This window comes from Crocuta crocuta, unplaced genomic scaffold, assembly GCF_008692635.1.
Source record: "Crocuta crocuta isolate KB4526 unplaced genomic scaffold, BGI_CrCroc_1.0 scaffold317, whole genome shotgun sequence".
Taxonomy (NCBI): Eukaryota; Metazoa; Chordata; class Mammalia; order Carnivora; family Hyaenidae; genus Crocuta; species Crocuta crocuta.
The window spans coordinates 5,100,809-5,124,716 of NW_027530984.1; positions in this window are offsets into that span (position 1 = coordinate 5,100,809).

Genomic DNA, 23,908 nt, shown 5'->3' on the forward strand with positions numbered 1-23,908 from the left:
ATATATTGATTAAATATACATTGTCAAAATAGACTCTACCCTTAAATGGGTGTGTTTTGTTGTCCATAAGTTACATCACCAGAAAGTTGATGTTTTACAATTAAAACTATGATTGTAGAATTAAACACACAACAGAAATCCTGAAACAAATATTAAGGAAATCCTTCAGAAAGTAGAAAAATAACAGAAGTGGTCTATAGTTGAGAAATAATAGGAAAATCAGAGGATTAATTCAGGAGGTCCAACTTCATTATAATAGGTGTGTTCCAGAAGAAAATGCAGAGAGAAGAAATAAAAATCAACTTCAAAAAATGTTAACAAACTAAAGGACTTGAGTTTCTGGACTGAACACCAACACAATGCATGAAAATAGACTCACATAAAAATTTCAGGCAACTAGAAGAATAGCAATTATAAAAAATCTTCCAGAAACAACAGGTTTTACAGACCATCAAAAATAATGTTGGTATTTCGGCTTCCCATTAAGAACAACAGAAGCTATGAAACAACAGAGCTATGAAACAACAGAGCAATGTCTTTAAAATTGCACAGGAAAATGATTCAGCTCCTAGAATTTTGTATCCAACAAACTATCCATCCAAACTATAATTAAGCCTGAAGGTGGAATAAATACATTTTTGAATATGCAAGTCTAGAAAACTTTGCTGCCCCTCCTTTCTTTCTCAAGAAACTACTGAAGGATGTTATCCAACAAAATGGGGGAGCAGATGAAGAAAAACACTGAGAACTGAAGAAAACAGAGGCTTCCACAGGAGAAAGAGAGAGATGGATAAAGTCCCAAGGTAAGATCCTAGGACAGATGGGCAGCAGGTCTTGAAAGCCACTGCCTACATTTAAATGGATTAGAAGTTCCTGGGAAAGTTATTTCTAAAAGATGAAGCTGATAGAATATCTGATGTGTTAATAAGAGACTTACACAATTGGGCTTAAATTTGTGATAAACACATTAAAAGAATAATCATCAACAAAGAAGATAATTTGGAAAAACCAAATATTATGCAGGAAAAATAGTTATAGTATATTACATTACTCAAGTATAGCCAGCATTTGAATAGTTTTAATTATTTACATGCAGACTATAGACACAGTGGAATTTTTCAATAGAATAAAACTGTACTGAGGCGATGGGAGAATGGATGGATGGGAAATGTGTGGGTGATTGGGGTGAGCAAGGAAGGGAGGGAAAGAGAGCTAAATCTTCACCTTTCATAGTGGAAAAGTGGTAGATAATGTCTAAAAGTGAAAAATTAAGAAGTAGTAATCTATTAAAGTTATTGGTGCTTTTCATAACAAGCCTTATAGAACTATTTGACTCTCTATACAATCTGAATGTAGTACTTCAATATAAGGGAAATTTTATTTTTAAAAATATGGAAAAGCCTAAGAGATATTTTCTAACAAAGCTAAAGCAAACTGGGAGAGCAGTAGTTGAGAAGATTTACAGGAGGGGCTATCACATTTCTTCTCCCTGAATCCTTCCTCATTCCTCTTACTGAGTAGATGCATCACATAAAAATATGACCAGCAGTAGTAAAGCACGGCCCTTGCATAACTCATTATATTATTTGTGAGATTGACATAGTATTTCCTCTATGGAGCTCAGCTGCTGTACTGAGAATATTAAGCATGGAACATTTTAACACTAGGAAATTAAAAACAAGGGAAGTGTATGGAAAGAGAAATAAGAACGAGAGATTACAAAGAGCAAATGAAATCAAATCTTCATTAGGTGATAATTAAGACCAAGACCCTGAATAATTCTGTAGCTTCCCCTGGATGTAATGATGGAAATTGGTAGCATTATTAGTTTTTCTCATGAACCATTCCCACAGTATGTCACTATTCCCACTATTTATCACTTCTATCTTTTGTTTTACTGAAAACACTCAAACGTGCTTTGCCCATCTGAAGTTATCAAAAACCAATCTATACCACTTCATTTTACTAAGGCTGACTGAGTCTACTTAGAGTAAATAAATTATCAGAACTGCCTGTGGCTTGATCTCACTGTTCCTGGTGCTTTGCCTTGCCCCTTGGAGGGCCAAATAATAAATTAAAATAATCTGGCCTGGCTCAGTCCTGCATTCCTGGAACTTTGCTTTCTGATTTGGCCTCTGCTAGATATTCAGTCATGGAACTTGGGAAAAATGGGGAATACCTGGTTATAACATTAACTCTTTGTTTGGGTTCTAAGTTTATGTACTATTGAATGGAACTGGCTGAAATTCATTAGCTAGAGTCAAGAACATCTCTTCATTCTCATTATGAACTGGTCTGTTGATCTCCTGCTTTAGGACTCCCTTTGAGAATTTTAAAAATAAAAAAAAATAAAAAGTAGGGCTTGGAAGAGAAAATAGTGACAACTAGTTTTATCCTAACTTTGTAAAATAGAACAAAACGTTTAATCAAAGAGGATCTGACATTAATTCCCTTTTACTATCCACTTTCTCCATGCTAATGAACATGTTATACCCTTTATATAATATTATCTCTAGTCATCAATATAATCATCATCAATTATGATAGCTATTATATCTGCAAATTACGGGTTGTGCACACAGAGCCTCTAAGCAACAAAGTCTTCCCTAGAGCACCTGACATGCCACAGAATCACCTTCCAGGGTAATCACCTGGAAACCCATCCCCCCCACAGCTATGGTCTTCCACTACAAAAAGGTGTGTCCTGTTAACAAAATTAAACCTATTCCAAAGTTGTTGCAATAATTAAATAAATTAAAAAATAGCAATACAACTAGAGCTCCAAGACCAGTGCCCTAAACACAGTGAACGTTGAATATGTTAGCTCTTAACGCAATCATTACTGTCATTAGAGATTTAATAAGCCAGTAACCTTACCTTCTTTTTCTTTTTATTTCCTCTTCTCCCTTGGCCAAAGGGAAGTAGGAGATGTGCCTTTAAGTAGAAAGGGGTGGGTGGCTCCATGACTTAAAAGACTTGAGTAAATGATCTTCCTCCAGGAGATCTTCTCTATTGATTAGTACACAGTTCCTGTAGGACAGACCCTGTTCTGAATGTCATAATCTGGCTATTTAACAAGAGTTAGTACCCAGTATGAAACCTATTGTCCTGTCTGGTTTAGTCCTTCGGCAGGACTGCTCCTGAAGGATTCATACTACTCCTTGGGAGTTCCAGGGCCAGCGTCATATAGCAATGTGTATTTCTCATTCCATTCTCACCTTCATAGGGTAAGAGGTGAGCCCAAGATGCAGTCTGCATGGGTTTTTAATGCTCTTTGATTAGCTAATAATAGCACTGTTCTACCTAGCTACAATAGCCACCCTACTTCTAGGAGACGAGGGGCTGTAGCTATCAGCTGCTTTAGTGCAATTATTCCTATCAAGAACCTCTCCCAATGTTGCTTTATACTCTCAACCAAACACATTTCATGTACTTATCTTACAATTTCCTCTATGGGCTCCCTCCCACATTGCTACATATTCTTAACATTCATATAAATCCCTTCCCTTCATCCTCTCCCAGCAAATACCAGGCAGTTACAGGTGAGTTTTCCTTGTTCTCCTCACATGAGCGTCTGCACGCCTGGGTCTTTAATTAAATCTTGACCGCTTTTCTGAGTCAATCCTTTACCTCCCACCTCCAGGCTGTTGGTGGATACACAGCTGCTCTTCTCCACCTCCTTCTCCTCCTCTCCTCTTTAGGCTTCTCTTGGAGTTTCTTCTAACAATAATGTGAGAATGAGTTCTTCGGTCTCCTCCTCAAGTGTTTGCCCATAGGAAAGATTTAAAAAAAAAAAAGCTCAGAATCTGGGAAACAACATCTTCCCACTCTAGGCAAATACTTGCCTTAATCCTGATAGTACACGAATGAGTAGATATAATTCTCCTATTATTAGAAAGGAGAATTATTCTTTTTGAGAGAGAGACAAGGAGGAGGAGGTATAGAGAGAGAGGGAGAGAGAGAAAATCCAAGCAGGCTCCATGCCTAGTGCAAAGCCCGACATGAGCCTTGATCCCATGACTGTGAGATCATGACCCAAGCTGAAATCAGGAGTCCAATGCTTAACCAACTGAGCCACCCAGGCGCCCCAGAAAGGACCATTATAATAGTCCCTCTCATAAGACCCACATGTGTGTACACTCATTCATCCATATATGAATCCATCCAATAAAAATACGTTACTTGCCTGCCATGTGCTAATCGCTGTGGTAATGCCAGAGACAAAAAGGTGAATCAGATGGAAACCGGATAAGGGGATGAAGGGCCAGACTAGGTAGGACCGAGGAAGCCAGTTAAGGCAATAAATACAATAGTGTAGTAGTTCAGACAAGTAATGATAAGGTCCCGAAGGAACCCAAACAGTGGCAGTGAAGCTAGGAAACAGGACAGAGACATGAGATATAAGGAGGGTATATCAGAAGGATGTGGGTATTTTGTAAGTGTGAGGAACAAGGAGGAAAAGAAACAAAAGTCTAGGATGTCTTCAAGATTTCTTGATGAGACTGGGTGCAGAATGTTATCATTCCCAGTCAGAGGGCTAGGAAAAATCAGTTTGGAGAGAAATAATGGGTGCAGTTATGGAAACCAAGATACCTGTGGGTTATCAAGGGGCAGATAACTGCTAAGAATTTAGATTAGAGCTAGAAATATTAGTTTGCTAGGTTAAATACATGCCACAGAGTAGAATCTCAAGTTCAATGTCCTCAATAGGTATCAAAAGCTGTTTTATGAGAGAATTGCTTGCAAGACAAAATTATCTTCACTTCAAGATACTCTAAAACATTTCCTTAGGAACATAAACCATATTTATTGGTCTGTCACAGAACTGCTTTAACTAAATTGAATCTTATTCTGATGCCACTGTCTAAATGGAAGGTGTTTATAAGATATAGTCTCAGGGAACTTATGAGTTTATCTTCTGAAATGATGATGTTGAAGATTTGATTCATGTCTTTTGGAGGCCTCCTCACCCACCCCTGAGAGCTTTCCACCCAGTGGCAGAAATGGCTGGATTTCTTTCTTTTTTTTTTTTTTTTACATTTCTTTATTTTTGAGGGGGTAGAAAGGCAGAGAGAGAGAGAGAAAGAGAGAGAGAGAGAGAGAGAGGGAGCCAGACAGACAGAATCTGAAGCAGATTCCAGGCTCTGAGCTATCAGCAGGGCTTGAACCCATGGACCACAAGATCATGACCTGAGCCAAAGTCAGACACTCAACCGACTGAGCCACCCAGGTACCCCTAAACAATTGATATCTTATAGGCATTTTGGATTGCATAACCATAATGAGATTTCACCCTCTTCTCATTGGTTTCTGAAAAGCTTAAGACTAAATTTGGGACTTAGAGCATATTTAGCCTCACTCCTCCAGGGTGATATTTTGCTTTCTCCCTTATTTCAGTTTGTTCCTTTTGTCTCCTACTTATTTTGTGCTACTCAGATTTTCCTGCATCCTTATTAGCAGTTTTAAATCATTCCTGAAACAATATGTATTGTTTAGAAAGTAATTATTTATTCAGTCACTTCCCTTTAGAGTTCATGATTCCACAGCTTATAGATGGGAATCACAGAAGACAATGAGACACCCAGAGAGGACACAAAAAGAAGAGGGAAATGAATCATTCACATTTTAGGGTGGAAACAAGAGGAGGAATTGGCAAAGGAGACTGGAAAGAAATCATGAAATGACCCTAAAAGAACTGTGCCAGAAAATCCAAGGAAGTAAAACTGACCGCAGAGAGTCAAATGCTGCAGAGAGATTAACTATAATGAAGTCTGAAAACAGTCCATTGGATTGGAAAATTAGATGATGGTCAGAAATGGCAATTTCACTGACTTGGTAGAATCAGTTGCCTGACTCCTAAAGAATGAGTCAAAGCAGAAAATAAGGATAATCCTCCAGTTATAGAATGAATAAGTCACAGAAATAAAAGGCACAGCTACAGGGAATATAGTTGATGACATTGTAATCACATTATATAGTAACAGATGGTAGCTACGTTTGTGGCGAACATAGCATAACCTGTAGAGATGTTAAATCACTATGTTGTACACCTGAAACTGATGTAACATGCATGTCAACTATACTCAAATTAGCAAAAAAATCTTTAAGATAATTCGTATGAGGCATTTGATTCAGAAGGGAATAAGAGATATTAAAAGACAGCTAGAGGTTGATTTGTGATCAGGGAAGAAGCTGTTTTTTAGATAGAAAAGATTTCAGCATGTTTAGATTGCAGGGAAGAACTGAATTAAGAGAATAGGAAAGTACAAGAAAGAGAAATATGAAGCAGTGTGTCAGGTATGGGTGACTGAAGGTTAGGGGTAAAGACAATGTTAAGGATTTCAGAGCCCAGCAGGTAGCTATTCAGGTAGTTGAAATATGGGAAGCTCAAGAAGATTTAAGACTAAGGTGTTGAATTTATCATCCATGTAGATACTATAGTCACCCAGGATCATGGCATGACTTGGAAGACTGTGTTTCAGATGCCAAACCCTCAACAAATACAGAGTGATCTCAGTTGGATGACAGCCAGAATAAGGTTAGATGGTAGTATGGGCAGAAGGCAGTGTCCAAAATGGAAGGGGGCTTTGCTTGAAGCTAAAAGAGAGGTAGTTTGTCAGGGGTAAAGGCAATACTGGGAACAGTCTGGTGCCGCCTTGGAGCCCATGGACTTAGGACAATGCAAGGAAGTTTTAAGCAGTCTCCTGAGACACTCTGTAGGAGAAGCATTGGAAGAGATCCAGCAAAAGAAAGATGAACTTCAGTCAGGGCAAGAAGGTAGGAGATTAACTGCCACTCTGTTTATTGTTTGGAGAAAGATTAAAGATGGGGGTTAAAAGAAAACCACATCCATCCATTCCCCATTTCTTTGAAAGGGTGGAGATGACCACAACACACACCATCCTCCAAATAAATACCTACATGCCAATTCAAAGATTTGAGTATGGAAAGCAGATCTGAAATGTTGAAAATATCGAAACTTCTCCCAACATAAAACAGTAGGTAGCAGCTGCCACAGTGTTTACCATGATGTGATCCTTTCTATGAAACTTCTATTTATGTGGAAGAGGAAGAAGGAGAGAGAAGGGTAAATAAGATACCAAATTGTCAGTGAGTGTCTAATTTGTTAGGGGCTGGGGGGTGGGTAGGAAAAACAATGCTTTTAAGGCATTAGTAAATTAACAGTTCCAATTAGAGACTCAGGTCACCCAACCCTTTTCCTTTTAGAACTCACGGAAAAGGAATTGTTCGAAGAGCTCTACTGTCATCCTGGGGAAGAAACCCTGAATTTGTTTGTATCCTTTCATAAATCAAAGGATATCAAATATACTTGACTTTCTTGCTTATAACTTTTATTTTAAAAAAATTAGTTTCTTTCATGTGTACAGCTAAAGAAAATATCTATTAGTAGCTACAGTCACTTTAATGTTCTAATAATTCTCAGAATTTTTAAGTGAAATATAGAAGTCCATTAATGGATTTCACATAGGATTCAAATGCTTGGCCATGGGGTCAGAGGGAGTTCCAAGTAATCAAATTTTTCTGTAAAGATCATTTTGTATAGCATGTTATCACACTTAAATCTTAGTTTTAACTTAGAGCTTTGACTACAGCACAATCCGGGTAGCAGCGAGATTGACACACTAAATCTTAATGTTTCTAAATTAAAAAGTCAGTAGCTATTTGCCAACTAAATTTTCAATCTGCTACATCAATTCTTGCATAAAAACTACACCCTCTGGAATTCTACATTTTTATAGCTCTCTTCCTCATAATGAATAATGTATATTCAATGCAATATCAAGCTCTGCCCTTTTTGCTTTAATTTTTTATATTTATGTAATTTTCTAAGTATATAATTTTCTATAAAAGTAAAAAAGGACTGTTGCAATGGTTATTTCCATCATATCCCATCAGTGCATCAAATGTACACTATGAAAACAATGATAATATTAAAAAAATATTGCTGTCTTCCTTTTGCCAAAACAACCCAATTCCAGTTTAGAATCTGGACCAGCCCAAATGCTCTAATATTGCTATCTTACACATTTGATTTACATTAGTTATGTTTTACCCAGCATTATCATCTAATTTTTAAAAGTATAAGCATCTACTGAATATCCAGTTCAAAGTAGAAGCAGTCATTTAAAATGAGCTTGCTGTAAGTGAATATTCCTGGAAGTTAAAAAGTGAAAGCTATTATGTTCACTGACATTTTCTGCTATCAAAGTACAGCACTTCAAAACAGAAAACTGAACCATATAAGTAGCACAGTTTACAAAAGAAATAGGACATAAAAGTTTTTATTGTATTTAAATAAGCTTTTTCAGATCCACTATCTCTTACCTGACCAACTACTGTCTCATCATACCACCATCACCCCATCCATCACCTTATCTCAACTTCCTTTTAGACTGGCACTAAAATCTGACAGTGTTTTTTCTTTTCTGGCTTATTGCATAGCTATCATGCTAAAAATAAGAATGCTAAAAATAAGAATCCATACTCTAAGAATACTTTTACAATTCTTGCTCATTTTTCTTATACTTTTATAGGAATTTTTGTAATTAAATATTTAATCCATAACATTTAATTTATAATGAATGTGAAATAGAGTTCTAATTTCCTTTCTTCCTTCCTTCCACCCTTCCTGACTTCCTTCTTTGTTCCTTCTCTCCTTTTTGTTTTCTTCCTTCTTTTTCTTCTTTCCTTTCTTCTTTCTTTACAGATAGAAGCCAATTACTCTAACACCATATATTAAATAATACATTCTTCCCCCATTGATTTTAATGGCAAGTTTACCCTATATTAGATTCTGGCATTAATAATAGTTTACACTTTACAGGTCAGGTATTATTATATATTCTTTACACATACTGTCTTACAGCAACTCTATGCAGTTTGGACTAGTTTATCCCCATTTGAAAAGATAGGATATTTGAAAACCATAAGGTTTAAGACTTTGCCCAATGTCACATACTATGGTGCTCTCTTATGCTGCATATGCCTTGCCCTGAGCCCTGTTCTGACCCATTATCAGTAGCTCAGTTGGTATGACACTTTTAATTACAGTACCTTTGCAGTATATTTTGACACCTACCTGGGAATATGCCCCTCGTTGTTTATCTGTTTTCTTCGTGTTCTCAATCTTTCACTAACATAAATTTCATCATTAGCATGAGAAATTAAAAAATGAATTTTGAACGGAACTGTATGAAATTTACAAATTTGAGGGAGAACTGGTATCTTTAGAACAATGAATCATTCTATCCAAGAACATGTGAAGACTCTTCACTTACCCAGATCTTCTTTTTATGCCCTGCAATAAAATGTTATGGCTTTCTTCATATAAGTTTCATATATTTCTTGCTAAATTTATCCATTGGCATTATATTTTTCCACATTTTTTCATTATGTTTCCCACCTCTTACAAGTTAAAACATCAACTGTAAATTCTTGATTCTTGCATATTTCTCACAACTTACTGAATCCTCTTATTCGTTTTTAATAGATTTTCAGTTAATCCAATTGGATTTGAAGCATTTAATTATCTTCTGAAGAGAAAAATAATTGTGTCCATTTCCTTTCTACATTTATACTTCTTTTGTTATCCTGTTTCACTGCTTTGATTAAAACCTTGAGAACAATATTAAATAAGGCAGAAAGTATTAGTTGTGCACCAGTACCCCATTCTCTTCTTCATCCATAGGAAACCCTAACTTTTACATGAACACATTACTACTCAGAATGAAGGCTACAGTTTCCATCATTCTTTGCATCAATGTGTGGCCATGTAACAAATTATTAGTCAATGTCAGCAGCATTATCATGTGGTAACATCTATGAGCATTCTTTAAAATCAGCAAATACCACATTGGTCCCCTTAATTCTTTACTCATTGTCATTTACTCCATCCTCTGCCTTAAATACAGACATGATATCTAGAACTTGAGTTATCATCTTAAAATATAAGAATGAAGACCATACATACCCTAGGGGTAATAGAATGAATATGGATACCTGAGGAGGCCATGGAGTAGACCCACTTTACCACTCTTAACTGCCTTTCTCCAGTTTTCCTGAACAAGAGAAATAAAACCAAACCTAATCTTAACAGATACAATTGTGATAGTGATGATCACCCTTTTCCTGAAAATAATGGAAATACTACTTATGTTTTACTACTTAGTATGGTATTTACCATTGGCTTCTTATGTATAGCATTTCTCAACAAAGTTTCCTTGTAACTCTAATTTATGGAAAATTTAAAATTAGAAATGAGTATTACTTTTATTCAATGATTCCAGCATTTATTTAGATCAGCACGTTCAATAGAACTTCCCACAATGATGGAAATGCTCCTTTCTGTGCTAATTCCACAGCCATTAGCCATATGTGGCTACTGAATACCTAAAATGTGGCTAGTGGGAATGAGGAACCAAATTTTTTAAATAACATAATTTTAGTTATTCAAATTTCAATTAAAATATTTATATGTGGTTAATGCCTACCCTGTTGGACAGAGCAAGTCCAGATGATCATATAGATTTTTCTATTTTAATTAACATAAGATATTGAAATAAGATGTATAGTAATATGAAACCATCTTTTATTTCTGGAACAAACTACTTGGGAATGCTAGATTTGACTTGCTAATACATTATTAATGTAATAAGATGGAGAAAATTGCATTCACCAGGATTCCTAGGGAAAGCACTATATTTGTTCAGGAGAAATGCTTCATAAGTCTCTTGGGGTGGTATATAAGATCTTTGCTCTCTATAATGAGAAAGGATATAATTTTAAGTCCCAAACAGAAAAACTGAGAGGGACAGAGTAGAGCCTGAAAGGCTGAATACTGCATGATGGAAGAAGAGGAGAAAAATAAAACATTAATGACACCATAGAAAAGGAACTGGGAAGAAGAGAAATTTCAGGTGGAGATTTTTCTGCAAGATTCTATATATTATGTGATAATTCCTGGTTTGGTCTCCACAACTTTTCGGTAAAGTCCATAAAGATCATTAATGTTGTGAGGTATGTATGTATGTGTGTGTGTGTGTGTGTGTGTGTGTTATTTATTAAATGTCTTCACAGATATTCTATTTCTCTGTCCTTCCAGACATGTGATAGGATTTAATTTCCTCAACCTCTTAAAATTACTTGTGGCTTGCACTGACCAATAAATGTGAGTAGAAGTAACATGAGCCATTTCTAGACAGTAGCTTTTAGTGCCTATACACGGTTTTCCACATTCCCTTTTCCCTGTCATGGCTATTGGTCATGTTCCCGATAATGGAATATCTGACACAAATGACCTTGAATGAGGACTATATACAGCATGGTCCACAGTCAACCTGTGGTAGACATGGAGTGAATGGGAAATAAGTCTCTATTCTCTTAGACAACTAAAATTTTTAGATTGTTACTGCAACATAACCCAGTGTATCCTAACCAATATGGAAATTGATAGTATGGAGTAGAGTGTGGCTGTATTAAACAAACAAACACACAACACTAAAATATTTGGCCCTGGATTAAGGAATGGGAGATAGGTTTTGAAGAAAACATTGTTGGAGCATGAAAAGATGAAAGTCTATTTCATACAGTGAGAAATTATTTGGCAAAAGGTAAAGAAAACAAAGGCATACAGCAAATATGAGATTTATGTCCAGAGAAGAATTCTGGTTATACTGGTACATACTGGCTATGACTCTTCTAGACTTAAGACAACCCCACAGGTCCCAATCTTCTATGGAATGAAAAGTGGGCCAGTAAACCTTCTTGCTCCAATCAAGGACATAGTCCTTGATGTCCACTTACGATATAACCAAAGGAGCTAAGAGAAAAGAAAGAATCTCTTAGAGGCAGAAGTTAGGAACAATGAAGAATAATGGATGGTCAAGGGAGCCAACTCAGGGCTAGCTCAAAAAAAATCCCCACATCCACAAAGGGGCAAATTTCCTGTTACCCAATCCCTGCATATATTGAGTGTGTGAGGGGCAAGTAACATATTAGTTTAGAAGTCTCCAGAAGTTATATCCAGGCTAGACAGAGACTATTATGCATTACCTCCTTCTTGGTGAAGAGACTCTCACACATTACCCAGAGATCCTAGTCATTAGCAATGGTTTTGTTAGACTATTGAAATTTTGAGTAGTTGTCTGTGGATAGGGAAAATTTGTGTTTTGAATGTAGAAAGGAGAGTAAACCAAATAACTGGTGGCCAGAAAGGACTTCTCTAGAGCCAGAATATGATTTCTCACATTTTTTCCTTCTGCTAGCAGTCACTAAATAATTTTCCAAATGGCTGACACTCTGAAAGCCTGTATCCCTATGTAAGGAAGTCCCCAGCTGACCCTTGGTAGAGTAAGCAAGAAATAAACTTTCAGTGTTTTAAACCAGCATGAATTTGGCATTATTCGTTGTCACAGAAAAACTTGTGTATCCTGACAGATATAATATGATTGAGTTTTCTGAGTAAACCAGGGAAGGAAGTGAGTTCTGAACTCAATGGTGCAGAACCAAATGGAGTTATCCTATAGGGACAAGGAGACAAATGTCTTCTGGGTGACATTCAGGATGTATGCATCTATATTCATGTACAACCATTGTTTTCTTTTTGTGCTAAAATTTTTCAGTTTTTATATTACAGTTATGCTAGCCTTAAAAAATGGGTAGACACAGGTACCTGGGAGGCTCAGCCAGTTAAGTGTCTAACTTCAGCTCAGGTCATGATCTTAGGCTCATAAGTTCAAGCCCCGCCTTGGGCTCTGTGCTGACAGCTCAGAGCCTGGAGCCTGCATCTGACTCTCTCTCTCTCTCTCTCTCTCTGTGTGTGTCTCGCTATCTCTGCCCCTCCCCTGCTCATGCTCTGTCTCTCAAAAATAAATAAAAACATTTTTTAAAATGGGTAGATAAATTTTATGGGTTCCCCCCCATGATTTAGAATAGTAAAAGGAACAAAGGAATTACCTGTCCCTTAATTACTCTTTTAAGTTCACCTATAAAACCCTTTTGATCAGAAGTATTTCACTTGCAGGTAAAAGATACCTAAATTAAACTAGCTTTAGTAAAAAGAAAAAAGAGAAAAGAAGAAAGGGATGAAGGAAAGAAACTTATTGCTTTACATGTAGGAAGGGCAGCAGTAGCACCAGGGACTCAAACGATGTTGGGATCTTTCTCTTTTCTTTTTCTTTTCCTTGATTTCCATATCTGTGTCTGAAGTCTGTATGTGTGTGCCTGCCTCTCTCAGTCTCCATCTCTCAGTCAGGGAGTTTCTGACCATGTGCCTGTCTGTCCTTAATCACCAAGTCCCTTCCCACATCCGTTTCTCTTCCTCTCTCTCATCTCTCATTGCAGATAGGTTTAATTTCTGTGGGAAGAGGTAGCTGTGACCATTCTCAGTTATAGGTTCACATGATCCCCGTTAACAACCCAGAAGAAGAGAACATTTCCCATAGTTACAAATACAAAATTATAGGAAAGAACTTCAATTAACTCTATTTGGACTACATGCCCTACTTTGAATCAATATATACAAAGATACTTGCAAATATGGCTCAACACGATGGATTAATTTGTGGCCAGCAATCAGTGTACTGTGATTTCCCTCTATCATAGTATCACATAATTGAGGTAGAGGATCTATTCCCAAAAGAAGGAGCGGTAAAAGAGAGAGAAATATACAGGCAGAGACATAAATGTTAGGCAAGTAAACACCATAGATATCTGCTCCCAAAAATATGGGCTTAGCTCTGGAGGGGGAATAAAATCTTTGGCAACCTTTTCAGTTCCCTCCACCATGATTGGTCTACTTAGGTTTTCCTAACTGCACTTGAGTCAGCTTTGATAATTTGTATATTTTTTAGAAAATGTAGGTTTTCTAATTTATTGGCAAAAAGTTGAATAGGCTTTTCCTTATAACGTCCATCAAAATGAAAACCAATGGCATAATGCCAAGGGCAATTCTATAAACGCAACTCTGGGGGACAAAAACAAAAGTACTACAGGCTGCAGCTCTCTCTTGGTTTGGCTTAATCCAGAAATAAAATTGAGTGTCTAGAGAATGGATGGACTGCATATCCTTCAGGCAATTCTCCATATATATTACTTTTCACAATTGAGCTTTTGATAGGTACTGGGCAGCAGAGATTTCTAGGTTATAGCCTCTGACAAGAACTTGGAGCACAAATTATTTCACAATGTTCAATTTAATATGTTTCATTGGTCAGTCAAACTGGAGAGAGTTGACAGTCTCATATGAAAACTGAGACATCTAAATAGGATATATTTCTGAAGAGAAAACACAATACAGGTCCATGGAATAAGAATTCACAGGTAGGGCCAAGCTTTTCTGAGAACAAAACAGCTCAACAAAACACAAGACAGAATGACAAAATTCTGTAAGAGCTTAGAGGAGCTACTGTGATGCTGTCAGAGGGTATGGATGAATCAGGTGGGAAAGAAAAGTGTCATTATGGTTTCATCAAGAAAGTGGTAGTGGAGGGGCACCTGGGTGGTCCAGCTGGTTAAGCGTCCAACTCTTGATAGTGGCTCAGGTCATATTGGCACAGGCTCATGGTTCTTAGATTCAAGACCTGCGTTGGGCTCTGTGCTGTCAGCACAGATTCCTGGTAGGAATCCTCTCTCTGTCCTTCCCCCACTTTCTCTCTCTCTCTCAAAATAAATAAACTTAAAAAAAAAAAAAAAGAAAGAAAGTGGTGGTGGAGCTGGGCATCGTGAGATGAAAGGGATTTTAATGGGCAGATGGAAAGCAGAGGAGCAAGAGAGAACTTCATGAGCATGTCTGTGAAATATATTTCCCTAGAGTTTAGGGAGCAGATGAAGGGATAAAACAAAGGTTGGATGAAAAGAGAAACCAAACTATTGTCCAGCCACTGTAGTGTAAGGAAATCCAAGCTAAACACTGAATGATGTGGAAAGTGGCCCTAGATACAACCACATAACAGAGGAAAAGTACAGTTGAGCTTTGACTCAATTGAAACCAACACTGAGAAACATTATAATGTTGTTATTAGCCACTACTTCTGGGCGTGGCCTATCCCAGTACGTATGTAGTCTGGTCTGGAACTGCTTGCCCAGCCTTGGGCTGTCCTCATACTAATGTGAATGAAGTAATGGGCAGCATCCTGACAAAACTATGCTTCACAAAGGACATATGTATTTTGTTTTCTTCTTTCAGAAGGAGGAGCACAGGGGTGTGGGTATTGAAGAAAAAAGTTAACTCAGTGCCAATGTTGTTAACCATACTGTGCCTATTAACATTTACCTTGCATGTACTTTCTTCCGTTTCCCCCACATCATAAAATGCTTCCCTTAATTAGGATTTCAACCATACTTTGAATTAACAGATGTTCTAAATCCAAGATTCTACATTTTTCCCACTAAGGTGTACATGATGGCTGGCATTTACATGAGTGAATCCTCACATGAGCTTATCTTCTGGGCTCTGGAAGTCCACTCCACTAGCTATACAATATTGTGGCCTTCTTTATGCAGTGTTTTTTTTAGTGCAGCCCAGTTAGGAGGTGTTGACTCTGTGGTTATTTGTGAAAATCTGGAATGCAATTTGAAAATGTCATGGAAAGTTTGTTGCAATAATTTGTTCCTTGACTCAACTTTCCCAGACAAAGGGAGAAAAAAAAAATGCCTGGATTCTTTGGTTACTCCATTCCCCTCTATGTAAACTGCCCTTCCTTTCTCTTTCACTTCTAGATAATTTAATCTTGATAGCCACTTGCTGTCTCTAATTCACTGTCAAAAGGAGCAACAATTGTTCTTTCAACTGATTTTGACAGCCTTTTAAAGGTCCTTCTATGATGAAGGACTGCATTTTATCAAATTACTTCTTTATATGTCTCTCTGACTGTGAGAACAGGTCCAGTTACCATATTTAGGCTTCCAGTTCCAGGATCAGTGCACAGCAAATAGCCAGACACTTGGTAATTCTTGGCAGAACCAAAATTAAATACGAAAATCAGAAATGTTACCTGTTTAAGAAAATGTAAGCAAACTCTTAGGTTTGCTTTGGAAGAAAATATTCTCAGAATTAATTTTCACAAGACCTTTTTAGAAAGAAATGAATTATGAATGTAATTAATTATAAATGAATTATAAGAGCAATGGTGGAGAATAATAGAAAAATGAGAACCAGAAACAGCTCAATAAAAAGGTAAAAAAATCATGATTAATTCTAAAACATAGGGGTGCCTGGGTGGCTTAGTCGGTTAAGCGTCCGACTTTCGCTTAGGTCATGATCTCGCGATTCGTGGGTTCGAGCCCCGCATCGGCCTCTGTGCTGACTGCCAGCTCAGAGCCTGGAGCCTGTTTCAGTCTGTGACTCCCTCTCTCTCTGACCCTCCCCTGCTCACGCTGTCTCTCTCTCTCTCTCTCTCCTAGAAATAAATAAAAAATATTTTTAAAAAAATTCTAAAACATAATTAATAATGGAGTGACAAATCAATTGCTTTTTTGGCTTTCTAATCTCCTTTGCTCCTTCTAGAACTTGAAGTCTGGTTTATAATTTGACCCTAGAAACAATTACTATATTCCAGGTCAGTATATTATTTATTAGGGGATCCTTCCTCATTAATTTCAAGGCAACGTCTTACATTGCAAGAGAATGGAGAAAGGGAAAAACAAAATAACTGAGCAGTTAGGCCTTTCCTCCTTTTACCTATCGTTATGGCTACAGAGGAAGTAGAGATAAATCAGAGATTGGAGACAACTATTATAAAATTCCAGTTAGTATCTTCAGATAAATCGGGAGCTAAATCAAGTCACTGAAATGAAAACAGATGGTAATAAAAAGAACAATCAGTGAAATTTCTGAAAGGAAGTAGCTCTACCAGTAATTCCAAAGGCTGCCTGACTGTAGCACCCAAATTAGTAGCCATATTTCCAGGAAGACACCCCACTGGTTGTGCAGAACAGCAGTTTAGACTAAGCTGAGAGCTGACATTGATTTTGACATCCATCTTTTTAATAACCCTTATTAAAGTATAATTTATATATGACAAACTACACTTATTTTAAGTATACCATTAAAGGGCACCTGGGTGGCTCAGTCAGTTAAGCGTCTGATTTCTGCTCAGGTCATGATCTCATGGTTCGTGGGTTTGAGCCCCGCGTCGGGCTCTGTGCTGACAGCTAGCTCAGAGCCTGGAGCCTGCTTCAGATTCTGTCTCCCTCTCTCTCTGACCCTCCCCTGCACATTGTCTCTCTCTCTCTCTCTCAGAAAAATAAATAAATAAAAAGAAGAAATAGTAAAAAAAAAAAAAATAATAAGTATGCCATTAAAAGAGTTTTGACAATTTATAACTACCACAATTTGTAACCATCATCACTATCCAGATATAGAACATTTCCTGGGGCGCCTGGGTGGCTCAGTCAGTTAAGCACCTGGCTATTGATTTACCTCTGGTCATGAGCCACTTTGGGCTCTGTGCTGCTCTCCCATCCCTACTCTGTCTCTTCTCTCTCTCAAAATAAATAAGTAAAAACTTAAAAAAATATATTTCCTCACCAAAAAATGTTCAGTGGCTCTTTGTAGTCATTCCCACCTCAGTCTTGGACCTTGGAAACAACTTATCTTCTCTCTCTCCCCCAGTGGGTTAGTTTTGTATTTTCTAGAATGTTAAGTAAATAGAATCACACAGTATGTGCTCTTCTTCGGCTTCTATGCTTCATATATTTTTGAGATCCTTCCATGTTGTGTGTTCTTATCTCTTTATTACTGAGCAAAATTCCACTGTATGGCTATACCACAGTTTGTTTATTTACTCACTTGCTGATGGACCTTTGAGCTGTTTTCAGTTTAGAGCTATTATGAATAAATTTCCTATGAATTTCATGAGCAAGTCTTTGTGTGGACATGTATTTCAATTTATCTTAGATAAATATCTATGCATGGAATTATTAGATAATATGATAACAGTATGCTTAAACTGCAAAACTGTTTTCCAAAGTGTGTGTAGTATTTTACACTCCTTCCAACAATGTATGAGTCACGAATGCTCCATATCTTTGCCAACACTTGATATTGCTAATATTCTTCATTTTCTTTCTTCCTCTTTCTTCCTTTCTTTCTTTCTTTCTTTCTTTCTTTCTTTCTTTCTTTCTTTCTTTCTTTCTTTCTTTCCTTCTTTCTGGCATTCTAGAGGGTGAGTAGTCACATATCACTATAGTTTTTTTCATTTTACTGATGAGTAAGAATGCTGAGCATGTCTTTATGTGTTTTCCTGGCCATTGTGTTTCTTTGTCTGCCAATCATCTGTTCAAATCGTTTGCTCATTTTATTATTGGATTCGTTATCTTCCTTTTTTTGAGTTGTAGGAGGTTTTTATATATTCTGGATGCAAGTAACTTCTTCATAAATATCAAAAATAATCTCTCCCAGTCCGTGGTATGCCTTTCATTTCTTTACTGGTTTCTTTCAAATATTAAAAGGCTTTGATTTTGATGAAAGATGATTTATCCTTTTTAAAAAACGTATGGTTTTACTATCAAAGAAACTGTTGCCACTCCAAGGTCATATAGATTGTCTCCTATATTTTCTTCAGGAAGTTTAATAATTTTGACTCTTACATTTAGGACTGTGATCCTTTTCAAGCTAATCTTTGTATATAATGTGAAGCACATGATGTGATTTATTTTATTTTCTGTGAATTTCCAGTTATTTCAATACCACTCATTGAAAATATTACCACTTGACCCATTCAGTTACCTCAAAATCTTAATCAAAAGCCAATTCATATTCAATTTATGTGTATATCATAATTATAGCTATATAATTATATAATTATAATATAATTGATATTAATTATATTAATATTAATAAATATATTTATTAATGTTAATTATAATTATAAAAATATAAATATATAAATGAAATTATATAAATATAATTATAATTATATTAATTAATATAATTAATAAATATAGTATAGTTAATATAATATAATAAAAATACATACTACTATAATGTGTATAGAATTATCATCCATTTGTGTTCATATTTCTGGACCCTCTATTCTATTCCATGGACCTATGTACCTATTCTTATGCTAATATCCACTATCTTAAGTTCTGTAACTTTATGGGATCTTGAAATTAGATAGTGTAAATTTTTAACTTGATTCTTATCTTTCAAGACTGTATTCAAGATGCTAGATTTACTGCACTTCCCTAGAAATTTTATAATAAATTTGCCAATATCTACAACAGATAGACTACAGGAAATTTTATTAGGATTATGTTGAATCAACAGAACAATTTGGGGAATTTTGAAATTTTAACAGCACTGATTCCTCCAACCCATAAACTTGATGCACATCCATTTATTGAACTCTTCTTTAATTTTCTTAGCAATGTGTGGTTATGTTCTAGGTGCAAATATTAAATATATTCTGTTAAATTTATTTTAGGTACTTTATTTTTGTGCTATGTACAAAATATTTATTTCTTTTAACTTTCCAATTGCTCTTTGCTCATATAAAAAATCCAATAGAGTTTTGTATATTGAAGTTGTATTATGCCATCTGGATAAATTCACTTATTCTAGTAGCTTTTTTGTAGATTCATTAGGATTTTTTACATCTACTATCACATCTCCTGCAAATAGAAAGTTCTGCCTCTTTCTCTCCACTCTATATACTTGTTATTTGTTTTTCTTGCTTGTTGTAACAGCTGGGACCTCCAGAAAAATGGTGAATAGAGGAGGGAAAATCATATACCCTTGCTCACTCCAAAGGGAAGGCATCCAGTCTTTCACTAGGAAACATGATGTTAGTTCCAAGTTCTTCTGACACTATCAGGGTGAAGAAGTGTTCTTCTATTTTTAGGTTCCCCGAGATTTTTATTAATTGCTATTGTGTGTTAAATTTTCTAAGTACTTTTACTGTACCTGTGGTAATAATAATCTGATTTTCACCCCTTGTTACTCTATTAATGTGGTGAATTAACTTAATTGATTATTGAAGGCTAAGGTTAAGCCAATCTTGCATATCTGGGATAAATCTCCTGTGGTTATAAGGTGTTATCCAATTTATATATTGCTGGGTTTGATTCGCTAATATTTTTTAAAAATTTTTTTTTATTTTTGAGAAAGAGAGAGCACCAGGAAGAGAGGCAGAGAGAGAGGGAGCATAGAATCCAAAGCACGCTCCAGGCTCTGAACTGTCAGGACAGAGCCTGACGCAGGAGGCCTCACAAATGGTGAGATCATGTCCTGAGCCAAAGTTGGACACTTAACTGATTGAGCCACTCAGGCACCCCAATTTGCTAGTATTTTGTTAAGAATTATTCTGTGTTCCAGGGCGTGTGGGTGGCTCAGTGACTCTTGACTTCAGCTCAGGTCATGATTTCATGGTTCATGAGTTCAAGACCCACATTAGGCTCTGTGCTGGCAATGTAGAGTCTGCTTGGGATTGTCTCCCTCTTTCTCCGTCCCTCCCCTTCTTGCTGTCTATTTCTCTCTCAAATAAAAATTTAAAAAGTAAATGCATTAAGTTATAAAAAATTGTTCTGTGTTTCTGAAGGATTTGGGTCTTTAATTTCATTATCTTTTAATGTCTTTGTTTTCAGGAGAATTCTAGCCTCATAAAATGACTTGGGAAGGGTTCCTTTCTCTTCTATTTTCTGGAAGCTTTTATGTATGACTGATATTACTCTTCCTTAAATTTTTGGTAAAACTCACTAGTAACTCCATCCAAGACTAGAGTTTTCTCTGTGGGGAGGCTTTTAATTATAAATTCAAATTATTTAAAAAATATAAGGCTACTCAGATTTTAGGGTTTAGTATTTGTGACTCTCACTATGTCCATTTTTGTTTCTATCTTAGCAATGCATTTCTGTCATTTAGATCTATTTTACCTGGAGCAACTATGTAAGAATTTCTGTAGGGATATATATCAGGCACGAAACTTGAAGCTTTGTTTATCTTAATGCCTCTATTTTCTTTTACATTAATCTCTGCTTTTATTATATTTTTATACTTTGTTTTCTTTGGTTTTATTCCATTTTTTCCCCTAACTCTATGCTTTGCTTCTTGATTTTCAACCTACATTCTTTCTCTTTAAAAAGCATTTAATACTATAAATTTCCCTTTAAATACCTTTTTGCCCATCTCTGAAATTTTTATCTTTAGTATTTTCTTTACCATTGAGTTCTAAGTATATTTTAATCATCATCATTATTATTTCTTTTTGACTCAGAGTTACTTAGAAATGCATATTTGCCAATGTTCAATGTATTATGCTTGGGGTTTTTTTTTACATTTTTGTTATTGATTTTACACTAGATAGCATAGTTGACAAAAAATATGAGCTGTGTGATATAGTCCCTTTGAAAATTGTTGAGGCTGGAGGCTGACTTTATGGTCCTACCACATGATTAGGTTGGTTCGCTTGTTCCTTACGTTCTCAAAGAGAATGTGCATTCTTTATTCCCTGGTTCTATAAACCAATGGCTCTATATGTATCTATTAATCAAGCTTTCTCAGTGTATGATTCAGGTCTTGCATATAAACTTGCATATAAATTTTTGGTCTACAATTCAAATATTGTATTTGTCCACTTCTTGTATGATTACATCAATTTTGTTCTCTATATTCTGAGACTATAATTTTGATACTGTATTTTATATCTTTTATTGAGTTCTGTAAAGTTAGAACTAGAATTTCCTGTTGAAACAAGCTTTTTATCATTACGCTGTGAGCCTCCTTATCTTTAACAATATTTTTTTGTCTTATATTCTATTTTTCCTGGTATTAATGCAGAAACGCCAACATTTTTTGGTTAGTATTTTCCTGGTATACTTTTTAAAAATTACTTTTATTCTTTCACCTTCAACCTTTCTTAGTCCTTATGTTTTAGATGTGTCTCATAAACACGCAAAATCCATGTTTATAACAGACTATCAGTTTCTGTCTTTTAGCTGATGAGTCAGCTGACTTACAGATATTGTTACCTGGAATAGTTTCTATCATCCTACTTGTGCTTTTTCCTTTGTTGTATTTTTGTATGTTTCTTCTTTCTTCAGGAAAATTATTGGTTTGCTTTCATTTTTTAAAAAAAATTTAGTGTAAAAAATATATACCATGCATTTGCCTCTTAACTCAATGACATTAATTATATTCACAATGTTGTGCAACCATCACCACTATCTATTTCCAAAACTTCTTCATCACTTGACACAGAAACTCTGTAACTGTTAAGTAATAACTCCTTTATTTCTCTAGCCCCTGATAACCTTCATCTGTTTTCTGTGTTTATGATTTGCCTGTTCTTGACATGTCACCTAAGTGGAATCATGCAATCTTTATCCCTTTTGTGTCTGGCTCACTTCACTTAGCATAATAAAGTCTCCAGATTCATCCATGTTGTGGCATGATCATAACTACATTCTTTTTTGTGGTTTCATAATATTCCATATAAATAATATTCCAATATACAGTATGTATATACTGTATTTTATTAATCCATTCTTCAGTTTATGGACATTAGGGGTGTTGCCACCATCTGGCTATTCTGAATAATGCTGCAATGAACACCAGTGTAGCAGTAACTGTTGGAGTCCCTGCTTTCAGTTATTTGGGATATATACATAGGAATGGAATTGCAGTTGCTTTCTTATTTGGTCGTTTTCTTCTACTGATTGAAGATTACAGACTCTACATCTATTCTTTAATGGTTAACTTTTAAGTAATATTTTGCATTCATAATACCTAACCAAATTGACGGTCAACATTTTAACCCCCTCCAAATAACACAAGAAATTTAGAAACCTAACTCTGATCTCCTCCTTCTTGACTTACATAGATTTATTGTCCAAAATTAGGTTCTGTGTCCTTTGTAACTCCACAAAGTATTTATTATCATTATTACAATTATTATTGCTGGTATGCTGATTTAATACAAACTAAATAGCAATCACTAAAAAAGTAGAAATAAAGCATTTAACTTAAATAACTAGAAATTTTAAAAGTGAAATCTTTATTTAGCCACTAAGTAAAAATAAATAAACAAAAATTTTAAATTCTCAAGAAAAAAAAAACTTTCAATACTGTGCAGAGCATACAAAACACCAGGGTCACAAATTTCAGCTCAAGTTTATATTCTATGGTGTAAGCTGACATTGCCATTAGTCTAACTCTGGTTTGCTCATACCTGCATACTGATAAAATATGATATTTCATTTACCTTGACTATAATAATCAGTTTCAGAACTATGTCATCTTAAGTACCCTAAATTCTTTCCTCTATGCTTTACTTGTGGCTTAGTAGACCAGTATCAATGGCTCCACTGTCTCACTGGTCATCATAGAGTCCTCAAGTGCCTAGTACCTGGAAGCCCAGTTCCAGTCATTAAGGACACAGCTTTGAATATACTGACAAAAATGAATGCCTTCATATTTGAACAGACATCTCCAAAGAAGATGTACACATAGCCCATAAGCACATGAAAAAAAGTTCAATATCACTAATCATTAGGGAAATGCAAATCAAAACCATGAGATACCATCTCACATTCTCAGGATGGTCTCTAATCAAAAACCAAAAAACAAAAACCAGAAAATAATAAGCACTGATAAGGATGAGGATGTAGAGACCCTGGAACCCTTATGTATTATAGGTAGGAATGGAAAATTGTGCAGCCACTGTGGAATACAGTAGTGGTTCCTCAAAAAAATGGAACAGCCACTATAAAACTACCATATGATCCACCAATTCTACTTTTGGGTACACACTCAAAAGAAATGAAATCAGAGTCTGGAAGAGATATTTGTGCGCCCATGTTCATAGCAGCATTATTTAAATTAGCTAAACTGTGGAAGCAACGCAGTGTACACAGATAGATGAGTGGATAAGCAAAATGTGATATATAC